Raw genomic sequence first — 9883 nt, 5'->3', positions numbered from 1 at the left:
TTTTGAGGGGGCTGTCATTGGAAGGTTTTCTGTTATATCTTATTTGTGTTAGACCCTCAGTAAAAACGTCCTCCTGGATGGCTTGGATGATCACCTTCTTTGCCTGCAGAAGCTCCTCAACAGTATGTACTCATTGGCAATGGTGCCACTTGGTGCACCAATCTTCTGTTGTGTCTCATGCTTGATGGAAAGTATAGACGATATGGATGAGGTTGGCTGTAGGGATGACCAGGTAGAGAACCTTTCAAAACGCTGGGATCCGAGTTGCTTTTTTGTGGAGGAAGTCATGAGCACCTGTGGCCGAATTTCGGTGTCTGAATGGGGCTCAACCAAGCTGTAGTCAGTCGTTTCAGCACAAGTTTCGTTTGCGGAGGAAAGAAATGTTGGGCCATGTATCCAGCTGCTCCTTTTGAACAAGCACCGATCATGTGCCAACAGAGTTCTGATCAGTAGATATGTGTCTCCACTGTTTTGGATGAGAAAACTTGTGTGTGCATAACATATGATGACTTTTTTTTTTTTTTTACGTATACGTAGAAGTGTCTGGTCTCATTATAAATGTATCTGAGAACCACCCTACTATCTGTGTAATAGACAGTAGAATCAAACTGAAGGTTTATCTTGAAGGAGATCAGTTCGCCTAGCTCAGCTGCCAAGATAGCAGCACAAAGTTCCATCCTTAGTATGGACATTCTCGATAAGGAGCAAACTTTGCCTTTCCTATGATGAAGCCAGTCTGGGTGTTACCTTAAAAGGACTCAGCTGTTGCATTTGATATGTGTGTGTGTTTGATTTGACCACACATTGAGAATAGGGCGTTGCCTTAGCTATGTATGCGATCACCACTTCTTGCTGAATTTCACTTCTAAGAAGGAATACAGAATGGAACAATAAAATTGTCACCCTAAAAAAGACAACATGATTCCATTTCTGTTTGATAAAAACCGGGTTTTATTTTTTGTTGCAGACCATCTACTAGTTGGCCAGTTGTGTACAAATCCCAAGAGCGATAGGAGCCTTCTATCATGTCTGAAAGTGACACAATGTTCAACGAGCAAAATCAAAGATGTGCCGCTGTACAACTAATGCTTCCTACTAATTCAAGTTATGACAACAGGACCATTGCCAGCATTCTCATGTATTGCTGGACTGCCATGAATAGCAGGGACATGCCCAGAGTGATAAAAAAGTTTCCAGACACAGTTATGGTCTTTGGTGTGGTTTCAAGTGAAGGCCACATCATGCCACCTCACATCTTCGTAGTCAGCTTGAAAGTCAACATCAAAGTGATCCCCTGGTGCAATCGGGTGGCTGCTAGCAGACCCTGTGTGTGGCAGCATGACTCGATGCCGGCCCACAAGTCAAAAGAGACCCACCCAGGCTTGGCTTCAGAAGGAGTGCTACGAATTTGTACCTTTTCCTCACTGGTCCACAATGAAAACCTAGATGGTCCACAGTCGATAAGCGTCAGAAAATGCCTCCCGTTGTAGTGCGTTATGTCCATCGCAATCCTATCCCAATTACGCTTCACACTGAGTATTCCCTTCTTCCACCGGACAGGTGCTGGGTCGATCGATCGGCAGGTGTTGCAGCTTCCCACAACAGATTTCACAGCCCTCCGAGACACAGAGGGGTCAACCAATCTGGCGAAGTAAAGTGTTCGGTTTACACCGGGGTGCCCGCTTTGGCAATGGACATCATTAATATGCTCCGGGCTGGTTTATATGCTTGGCGTCATTCTCCGGCCGAAGCCAGCAGGCATCTTCTATTATCCTTCCGTCGACCGCCAGAGCAATGCCAAGGGCAAGTGAGCTGGCGTCTACCCAAACTGTAAATTCACTCCCATCAACGCACCAGCTCCCCCGTACAGGGTCATCATTGGTCACTCTGGCCACAACTTCCACCAGCATGCTTCGCAGGGCAGGATCATGCACCTCATCGTCCCATCCAGTTGACATAGAAGTTGCCCATCGCTTTATGGCCGCTACAGCCACTCGGAGCCACCCACACACAGGGAAGTGACCCACCAATTTTCCGCAAATGGAAAACGTGCTCCGACGTGTGATGGTAGATGGGATTTCCGGGATTTCACCACTCCTTCCCCATTGAAGGCCATCTGCACTTCCGCTCACCTGCAGTCCGAGCACTTTCGCCCCGTCCTGTAGCCGCTCCGGCTCTTTGCACGACAATCCGAAGTGCTCGAAGTGTTCTTTGACCGCCTGGGCAGACAGGAGGCTCTCATTGACAAAAATGTCGTCTATATACGACGATGTCGCATGTTGCACCGCTTCATCTTGACGCCGGATCGCCTGCATGATTGCTGTCATGATGTTAGGGGCTACATTCAGGCCGAATCCTAGCCTGGTCAAGCAATAGCGAGTTCCTTTGATCACCACCGTCTGGAACGGCCACAGCGATTTCTCAACACGTATTTGCAAGTACGCTCTTCGCAAGTCCAGTATGGCTGCTTCCGCACCCTGCCGCCGCCACTCCCGTAGTTTATGAGCACAGACATCAGCCCCCGCAGTGTGTGGGTCAACGTATTCATTAAGTTCCCGGTAACCAAGAACAGGTCGAACTTTCTGCTTGTTCTCTTGTCTGACAGCCATCAGGGGAATTAGCCCCCGCGGGGGCCCGAGCTCATCCTCTGGGTATGGAACTAACCAGCCATTATCCAGCCACACTTGAAGTTCTGCCTCGTACTGCCCCCTAAGCCACGCAGGAGGGGGATACTCTGTAAGTCGATTCCGCAATGACACTGGTGGCTGGTCGCCTGCCCATTTCCAGGACGCTGTCCAAATGTTTGTGCCCTTATCGTATTCTGTATGGAAGTCGGGCTCATCGAGAGTGATTGCTGCACACATTTGTTTGTTTGGTCGAGAGAAGCTCACATCACCGGCGCCGTTCACAGTAATTCCGCCTAGCTGTGTGATAGCGTCCATTCCAAGGAGAAGGTCATATCCGAGCAGCTCCCCATCGACCACTAATACCGTCACAGCAACCGGAGAGCCATTGCCAATGCTGATATGAACAACGCTGACCCCACAACACACCAATGAGCCTTGGCCGACAGTAAGTACAGGGATCCTTCATTTCTTCCATGTGGCGCAATATTCCTTTCAAAGAAGGGTTTGGGTACAGCCGGTGTCAACCAGCGCTGAACGTTCACATCCATCAACTTGAACTGTTACTGCAGGCAGCGCTTTGTTCAATGCCGCGTTGGAGAGGGTGCTAGCGCTGCGGCGTCCTCCCCTTGCCCGTTTCCCGGACAATTCCGCGCTATGTGGCCTGGCTTATTGCATTGGTGACACCGTATTACTTGTCGTGCTCCATAATTAGGGGTGCGCCTTGTACCGCTTTTGCAGTCTCTGGAAAAGTGGTTGGGGCCACCACAGGTATAGCATCGTAGACCCTTCGTTGGCGAGTCCAGAGTGTCAACAGCTCCGGAGACTAGTTCTCGATCGTCTTTCAAGATGTTTCGTGCTCTCGCCAATAACTCCTCCAATCCAATCTCAGTGAGTCTTGACGATGCTCGCAGCAGTCGACTTGCCTCATCCGGAAGTCCCGACAAAAAGGCGCATGCGAATATGTGATCACTTGCACCGCCGAAGGGAGTGGCAAGCTTTTTCAAGTCGGCCATGTAGACATCCACTGTCTCCCCCGGCCCAAGTCGGCGTTCGGAAAACTGCCTCCAGGCGACAAAAGGGTCTGTACCAAATGCCCCATATAGCGCTTGTGTAATCTGCTCCATGGTCGGATCCTCCCCTAGCTGCTGGTACACGGCATAAGCCCCTTTAGTGAGTCTCAATGGGATAACCATAGCTGGGTCTTTAATCTTGCACAACCGGCAAACGCGCTCAGCCTTTTCCAGCCATTCGACCACCGAGGGACCAGTGGGGGAGCCATCGAATTCCGGAATTAATCTGATGTCAAATTTCTCCATACCAAAGCCGAAATAGCTTGTAATCAGAGTTTTTTTTTCTGTCTGTTTCGATTTACTCAAAACCGCACACACCTCGTCTTCTCATGTATCGTTCTCTTCTTCCTCTTCTACTTCTTGCTCTTTTTCTTCTTTTTTCTTCTCAGTCGTCAGAAGCGTCGTCTTTGTCTTGACTACGTTTTTCCTCCCTCCTTCTTGCTCACAGTGACCCGTTTTTATGCTAAGCTGAACTCTCGTGTGTGCGAGAGAACACGAGATTTTGCGTGATTACTTGGCAATATTAACCGGCCGCCGCCATCTTGCCATTTTTCTTTGGACGTGCCCGCTTTGCAGAGTGCACACCTCGAGCGTTTGTCAGGTAAGCCCGTCTGTTCGCAATTTATTACACACCCTCCTCTCTTGACCTGAACATGCCAGACTACTTCATTTGGTCATATGTTAAAAACTTCACCAGTATGACTTCCCACAACACCAAAGCCAGCCTGATTGCCACCATCCATCAAGTATTCACCAAGCTACCACTGGTGCTTGTGAAAAAGATATACTCTCACTTCTGGACCAGTGTTGAGACGGTGATTGAGACTGAAGGTGGCTACATTTAATAGATGTCAGTTCTACTACATAATCAAGTTACCTGAATTGATTTTTTTCAATAAAAGTTTTAAAATAAAGCTGTAGTGTTGCTTTCTTTAGGGCAATAAATTTATTGTTCCACCCGGTAGAGTTAGTTATTTGCTGCATCTGTTTCATTTCACTCATTGTGTCAAGAAAATTTAAAGTCTCTCTGCTAGTTTTAAGATATAATACCGAATGTCAACTGAAATAAATTTGATCAAAGGGAAATAACTCCCTTTTCGGTATAGGCAGAATTGCCTCCCCTGAGATAAGTTCCTATTTACAATACCTCTTGGCCTTTTGGCCAAGATCAAAGTGTAGTATCTGTTCTTCAAATGCTGCACTTCCATTTCTTGTTCTCTGTCAATAGAGGAACAGCCCTTCACGACTGAGACAATTTTTTATTCACGTTAAAAAACGACCCTGGTGTCTAATTCTGTCCCGTGGGGAGGCATTGTAAATAGGTACAATAGCTCTTCACGGAACAGAGTCATTCAAAGTGGCTGAACGCAGATTACAAATTTCAACACGCGCGATCCCCCCAATTAGTGAAAAATTTGTTTTCACCGTGACTAATGTTTGTGAAAAATTTCAAAAACATCCAAGGCATGGTTATTGGGGAAATTGTGAACAAACAAACTGACAAACGATTTGGGGAGCAATTTTGCCCCTATAACGCCCCCTGGGAAGGGGGGGGGGCAACCAGAGTTATCCCGGAAAATCTATTCCGGCAAATAATTACTTTCACTATGACTAATGTTTGTGCAAAATTTTTTAAAATTCAAGGTGCGGTTATTGAGAAAAGTGCAAACAAATGAACGGATGAACGATTTGGGGTCAATTTTACCTCTATAATGCGCCATGGGAAGGGAAAACAGAGGTATCCTGGAAAATCCATTCTGGCAAAAATTTGCTTTCACCATGACTAATGTTTGTGAAAATTAAAAAAAAAATACAAGGAGTTGTTATTGAGAAATGTGCAAACAAATGAATGGAAGAATGGGAGAGAATTACTAGGTCCAATCCTGATATCAAGGCACCAAAAACATTATTTACCATTCAGTAAATTGTCTTAAAAAATTACCGATATAAAATTAGAATTATCGTTATTTTTTTCAATATTTTGAACTTGTAATGGGGTAGTTATTTAATTGCCGCCCACATCGGCAATATTTGGCACAAGTCCTGGAAAGTGGGAACCCCGCAGGCTCCCCTAAAGGAGGGGCACTCATGCAATTTTAAAAATTGCCTGAGTAACCCCGTCGGCATTCCCTGGTCGGGGCGCCTCAGGCAGCAAGCAATAAACTTGCCCCACCGGAAAGCCCGGTGGCAAGGCCTGGGAGGGTGGACTTCCTAGGTATTACCCAGGCGGTGTACCTCAGTCCAACAGGTGCTGGGCCGGTTCCCGGCCCCTCACCTGTTGGTCTGATGTCAAGTGACGAATGCTTGACGTGTACTACCCTGTCTCCCTGCAGCCGAAGCCGCGAGGAGACACATCCCATCATAAAGGAATTATAATGGGGTATGATCCCACACAGTTGGACGATTCTATTTATAAACGATGCTGCTAGGAACTGATGAATCGAATTAATTCACGTTCTGCTACCAACCAATCAGAAACCAGAATTGCTCCATAAATATTAAACCTTTTCAGGAGAAATTTCACATGTTTCCCCCCCCCCCCCGTCTCGACACGGTAAAAATATTTTGCTCTGCGGAACTGTCTACTGCAAACAAATCACCTCTCAAAACTTGCTTAGAACAACGAACCATCGGAAACTGTTCTGTCTACTGCAAACCAGTCACCTCTCAAGACTTGTTTAAAACAACGAACCATCGGAAACTTTTATGAAACTAAACATGGCTTACACTTCTAGACTTTTTATTAATGATTGCCTTTGTTGTTTTTTGTTTTTTTCTTCGTCATTTTTTTGTTTCTTTTCATGAAGGAAGATGACATGTGAAGACGTCTGTTGAGAGTTTTCAAAAAATGGTTTTATTTGGAGAGAATTGGTACTGGAGAGAGAGAGAGAGAGAGAGAGAGAGAGAGAGAGAGAGAGAGAGAGACTGATATTATCTTAATAATTATTATTTCTATAACTTAAGTTTCTAACTGCAGAGTGAGTTATGTAGACATTGACAACATTTGCCTTATGGCATATTATAAAACTTGGTTAGCATTTAGGAAAGATGGAGAGATTATAGGTTATTTGGATCATCCATAAATATAAAAGTTTTATTTTTATAAATAAACGTTTGTTCAGGTATTATTAGACTGGGCTAGGGTTCAGGAGAGATGGAGAAAAAGAAATCTCATTTTCATAAAATCTTTTAAAAGATAGGAAAAAAAAGTAAATGATTGTACTAGGGGAGGCAACTCTTAAACATTTTATAATGAGTTCTTGAATGCAGATCGTTAGTTAAATGAGTGACACAAATAATTACTTAATTAAAAAAAAAAAATAATAACAAAATGCAAAAACAAAAACAAAAAAAATACGGCTCAACTTTTGTTCAATTTTTTAAAATTTGAGAAGTTACTTTCCATTAGCTGAAAAACCATTAATAATATAGAAATATGTGTGGTAACATTTTCGAAGCTTACTTTTTCAAACCGATTAGTGAACTTCGTTTGACTTGAAATAAAATTAAAAAGAATTTTTTTTTTTTTTATTTCATTTTAGGGGATGGAAAAAAGAAAGTATAGTACAATCAATTGTTTTTAAATAAAAATTAAAAAAGAAAAAAAGACTATAAAAATCTGATTTCCATAAATTTCATACTTGTTCCGGTATTATTAAACTGGGCTAGTGTTCAGGAGAGACGGAGAAAAATTATAAGTTCTTTGAATCATCCATAACTATAAAAGTCTGCTTTTCATATATAAATTCTTGCAAAGGTATTAAAGAAAATTTGGGGGCTAATTCGGTCAGCCATAATTATCATAGCTTGATTTTCATAAATAAATTTTCACAAAAGTATCATTAAACTAAGCTAGTACTTGGGGAAGATGGAGGAAAATTAAGTCTACTTGAACCACCCATAAATATAAAAGTTTTATTTTTATGAATAAATTTTTCCAACTTGAACTAGGCTCCTGTTCAGAAGAGTTGGAGGTAGATTATAAATTATTTTAGCTATTGTTGACTATAAAATATTGATCACTATCAATAAATTATTTGCAAGAGTGGCCTTAGACTGGGCTACGATTTGGAAAGATGGAGGAAAATTATAGGTTCTTTTGCACCATCCATAACTATAAAAGCCAGATTTTCATAAATAAATGTTGTTCCCGTATTATTAGACTGAGATACTGTTCAGTAAGTACGGGCAAAAATGGCAGGAAAAAAATAGGGGGCCAGGACGGAGTAGTGATGACAGATTTCTTGCCAAAATGTCACAAAGTCAAAAGACTGTCTGAACATGACGTCAGGTAGTTAAAGAGAGGCAGGGAGTGCTGGTTTTCTTTTTCTTTTTTTCCCCCAGCAGTGCATCCGTACATTCCTACCGTGAACGTTTATATAATTTTTACCACTTTTTTATTTAATTATTTTTCTATGTTTCTGCTTTTTTAAAACAAATAAAAATTAATTTTTCAAGATTATATAAAAATTATGTTACCCCGAAAATTCAGGCAAGAAAAATATTAGAATCTTACATATAAAAATTATGCGAAACCTGTAATATAAAAAGAAAGAAATATTTTTTGCAATTATGATTTTTTTTAAGCATTTTTAAACAATGCTTAAATCAATGATAATATCTGTAGTTCGAGAAATTAATTTTTCTTCGAGTTATATTGAATTCATTAATACAAACTTTAGGCTCTTTTTTGTAATGTTCCTGAAAAAATTATTTTTTGTTTTTTCATTGTAACAATTTACGATGGTTTTATTTTCATAAAAAAAGCAAAAATAAATTCATCCAGAGACAAGTAGCAGATACATCAGCGAATGGTGGCTTTGTAGAGGTACAGGATACTTTCTAGCATGATAGAGAGAGCCCACCTTCTTCGCAGCAGCCTTGGCAATGCTCTTGATGTATCTGTTCCAACTCATGTTCCCTGTGAACATTAAGCCGAGAAGTTTGAATTAAGTACTTTTAGGTAATATATCTTTAGCCTATTAGTGGCTTAGAAGGTTTCTTATAATTATTGACGGTAACAAGTTTAGTCTTGGCAGAATTGAACCTTACTATCCATTTTTGACCCCATTCCACTACAGACTGGAGGTCTTCCTCTAGGGTTTCCGCTATTGCCTTAGATATGTGTTCATTCATTTTCCCCTCGTGCCTGTTATAATGTATGGTGTCGTCAGCAAATATACCCATCTCAGAGACTATTTTATCAGGGAGGTCATTTATGAATGTTAAGTTTTGAGACATTTGTGTTGAATAAAGATGGCGGCATAGTTCAGATCAGTAACCAAGATGGCGGTGAAGAATTAAATGCGGTCCGTGACGTAGCAAATGGCGAACTGATTGAATCCAAAATTCGACGATTTTTTATAATAATTTTGCGACGTTTTGATTGGTTGTTTGTGCTAAACAACCAATCAAAACCATTGGTTATAAAAATGATTGGCGAATTCATTCGTCTCATACCCCATTAAACATTAGTGAACATGCAGACACACTCAATGACTACTTAAATCCCTTAATGTCGTCTGCTGATTTAAAACAAATTTAGAATTTAAATAAATTTAAATTGAAATATTCCCAGCTTTTATCACTGAACTATTTTTCTAATATAAAAACAAAGAACATTGACCCTCATAAACAACTTTCAATGGATTATAATTTATATAAATGAGCAGAGAAGTTTTGTATATTATTTTTCCTAGCCCCTAAAATTCACGGCTTGTCTCAGCTAAGGAATCCCCCTTGTTTTTACAAAAACTCTATGAATATTCACAACCGTCTATGTTTTTCCTATTGCTGTAAACTTCCCTTTTAGACATACATAAAATATCTGTTTTGTGAATATATGAACTCATTATTTTTTTTTTGTTGTTTACCATATGACATTGTCTCTTGTTTTTCTCACAGTTCTCACATTTAATGATAAACATAAAATACTGAAAATATTTCTCTGAATCCGTCTCATCCCAAAATACTACTCCACCAGATCAAAACACTAACATAAAACCCTCTCCAAAATTTTGGGAACCCTAAAAATGCATGCAATAGTGAGTGAATGTCCAGCATCCAGTAGGATGCCCCATCTCCAGCTAGAATGAAATGCTAAGAAAATTGAAAAAAAAAAAAGAAGGAAAACAACAACAATAACAAAAAAAAATAAAAAAAAAGAAGATTATGGTTTCTGAAACT

At 41.2% G+C, this 9883-nt stretch overlaps 1 pseudogene; it reads left to right on the top strand.

The window, feature by feature from the left end:
- The first annotated feature begins 4839 nt into the window (after positions 1-4839).
- LOC145264033 (U2 spliceosomal RNA) lies at positions 4840-4938 on the top strand (annotated as a pseudogene).
- Positions 4939-9883: the final 4945 nt, after the last annotated feature.

The sequence above is a fragment of the Euprymna scolopes genome, chromosome 39 (genome assembly GCF_053919585.1).
Source record: "Euprymna scolopes isolate OS-2025 chromosome 39, ASM5391958v1, whole genome shotgun sequence".
Lineage (NCBI taxonomy): Eukaryota > Metazoa > Mollusca > Cephalopoda > Sepiida > Sepiolidae > Euprymna > Euprymna scolopes.
This window is presented reverse-complemented; position numbering and strand designations above follow the sequence as displayed.